The sequence below is a fragment of the Erinaceus europaeus genome, chromosome 7 (genome assembly GCF_950295315.1).
Source record: "Erinaceus europaeus chromosome 7, mEriEur2.1, whole genome shotgun sequence".
Classification (NCBI taxonomy): domain Eukaryota; kingdom Metazoa; phylum Chordata; class Mammalia; order Eulipotyphla; family Erinaceidae; genus Erinaceus; species Erinaceus europaeus.
The window spans coordinates 55,095,557-55,098,827 of record NC_080168.1 but is presented as its reverse complement, the minus strand read 5'-3'; the positions used below and the strand labels follow the sequence as shown (position 1 = coordinate 55,098,827).

Sequence of the window (3,271 nt, the reverse complement as noted above, 5' to 3'; positions counted from 1 at the left end):
CATATGTTCATTTCCCCTGCATTTGACATATGCCAGAGTTATAACAGCATGTACATGTACCTCCTATACTCAGTAACCTATCAGTGTGCAACTACTGTCAACTTTTTTGTCCTTCTTTCACTTTTCCATTCTCTCCTGTAAAGATTCTAACCACAGTTAAATTATGCTCCCCAACCAAACTACATTGTGCCATGTGAACCTGGATAGATAGTTCACTGTCTTCATTTCAGTTAATGTTCATTAATCGCTTCTCGGCCTTTTGGCTAAGATCAAGAGTAGTAAATTAATGCTCATTAATTTCAAGTAGTTATTAAATTTTATTTATTTATTTATTTTCCACCAGGGTTATCTATAGAGCTTGGTGCCAGCACCAGGGATCCACCATTTCCAGCAGCTATATTCCTTATTTTTAAAGAATGCTTCTAGGTTTTTCTTTAATATTATATTTACTTATTTTGATGAGAAAGAAAGAGAAAGAGATCAGAGCACTGCATAGCTCTGGCTTATGATGGTGCTGGGGTTTGAACCTGAGACATTAGAGGCTCAGGCATGAAATTTTTTTTTTTGCATACCCATGTTGCTATCTCTCTAGCCCCCACTCCTTTATTCCATTTTTTAATTGGATAGAACAGAGAGAAATTGAGAGTGAAGGGGTGGAAAAGATAGGCACCTACAGACCTGCTTTACTGTTTGTAAAGTGCCCCCTCCTCCCCCATCCCCCACAAATGGGGAATCAGGGTCTCTAACTGGCATCCTTGTGCAGGTCTTTGCAATTCATACTATGTGCACTTAGCCTGGCACATTACCAGCTGGCCCCCAGCTTGTTTGTATTTTCTATCTCCAATTCCTTTCTTCCCGGTTTCTCTTAACTTTACTTCTTTGGGGCACTTGACTCCATGGTATACTGGATTTTTTTTTTTTATTGAGATTACAAATGAAATCCATATTGCTAGAGGTAAAAATTCTAGTGCCATCTTTGACTTGTGTCAAATATATACACAAATTCTTGTTTTTTTCTTTTGCTAACTAGATTATCACCACTAGGGATTGATGCCTGTGTGATGAGTTCACTGCTCTCTGTGGAAATTATTATTTTCTTTCTTTCACTTAATAGACATAGAGAGAAATAGAAAGGGAGACATGAGAGAAAGAGAGACAGATACATGCATAGCCACTCCTGATGTTCCTCCCTGCAGGTGGGGACCAGGAACTTGAACCCAAGTGCACCACTACCTGGCTTGCAATACCCAAATTCTTTTGATCTGATTTCAAAGTGTATAGAACTTGACTTTCTGATATCCAGAATGATATTCTGGCCCAACCTACTGTCAAATTTTTGTTAGATGGCTCCTCTAGCTATTCCTGCTTCACCTCCGAATTTCCATTAGTTGACTTTTGATCTAAAAACTAAGAGTTACTGTGTAAGCACAGGTAGATTTCTGCCACTTTCTATTTAAAAGTAGGAAGTGAACTCCTTTACACACACACACACACACACACACACACACACACACACAGTCTGTCCCTATGAGAGCCTAGAAGTTTCCCATGGCATTAATTCCAATACTTTAAAAACTAAATCTTTGATTAGTTTTAATTTCACTCACTTCCTTCCAAGCATTTGTTTCCATACTGATATCCAAACAAACCAAGCAAGTCCCTGCTTCAGAGTACACCCTTTATTTGCTCTTCCTAGCATACCTGTTATATCCTTTATCACCTTTGAAGGTTTTTGATCAAGTGTACTTTGGTCATGAATTCTTCTAAGACTGCTAAGATGAAAACAGGAATTTTGCTCTTAATCTATCTTATCTCCTTTTTGTATTGTATGTTGTCATGTAGTGTGCCTCCCACCTTTTGAAATACATATGGCTTATTGTATGATTCCTGCCAGTAGAATAACAGTTATTGGTATCAGAGATTTTTTTTTCTGGAAGATAGTAAGTGTTCACTAAACAGTTACGAATTAGTCAAAATATATTCTTACAAAGTATCCTTGGCATTCCTAAAGAGTTCTAACAACATAAAAAGTAGTCAGTATCACCTTAATGGCTTGTCTAAACATTCATTGCAAAAATGCCAATTGAAGCACATGTGGAAAAGATTGAAATATGAAATGCAAATTTATTTCTGGGTGAGGGAAAATACATGTTTATGAGATAACTCAAAATTTGGACGTCATATAGATAGAATGTATGTATTATTTTCAAAAGCAATATGCAGCTAAGTGGAGAATGTCAAGATGATCTGAGTTTTGTACAAAGCAGTAGTCAAAAATCTGGTAGGTTTTATGCAATTCATCATGACTTTAGTTTATTAAGATCCTAGAATATTAGCTGAGAAAGTAGATAGCAATGTTTTTTCAGACAGCTAGTGGAATTTGGAATATGGAACTCTGGTGGTGGGAAATGTATGGAATTTTACCCCTCTTACCCTATAGTTTTGTCAATAGTTTCAAGTTTTTATTTTATAAATAAATTAAATTAAATTAAAAAATGTATTGCGCTGTAAATTGGGTAATTCTGTGCTTTTAATATTAGGCTATAAGATTGGAAAAATCTGCTTCATATATATATATATGTGTATGTGTATGTGTATGTGTATGTGTATGTGTATGTGTATATGTAGTCACTTACGTTTCAGATTGTTCAGACTTTCTTCTTGTTTTGGCAAGAGTACCATAAGGCTATTATCAATTTTGTCATAGTTTGATATTAAAATATGGGTGCATTAATCTTACAGTGACCTTTTTCTTGAACTTAGTGCAGAAAAGGGATGCTGCATCTTTTGTAAGTTACTTCAAGGCAAGATATCATACAGCATTCAAATATAAGCTTTTATCCAGTTAATCATCAAGCATCACCTACTTTCATCAATGTTCAGGAGCTTAATTCCAGGATTACTCATCCCCCCAAAAAAAACTAAATATGAAAATTAGAAGCATAGACCCAAACAATAGAACTTTTATTCCATGGTAATTAGAAGAGGAACCTATTACCCAGGATTATAATTAGTGACTAACATATTAAATGACCTTTAATATTTACCTTAAGCCCTGGATTTCTGGAAAACCAGCAAGGTTATGAATGCCATATTAGTAATCTTTAATCTTTATTACTGCTGTGGACAGAATTTTAATGATTTTTAAATAGGCAGTGGTCACTAACATATCTCTATTAAAATTAAAAAAAACTCATAAAAAATTAAATGGATTAAGACTTCAAATGTACCATCATCAAAAGTATTATCTAATTATGGAGTTCAGTGAACA

At 34.9% G+C, this 3,271-nt stretch overlaps 1 pseudogene; it reads left to right on the top strand.

Moving 5' to 3' along the window:
- Positions 1–243: 243 nt before the first annotated feature.
- LOC132539561 (U2 spliceosomal RNA) lies at positions 244–403 on the top strand (annotated as a pseudogene).
- Positions 404–3,271: the final 2,868 nt, after the last annotated feature.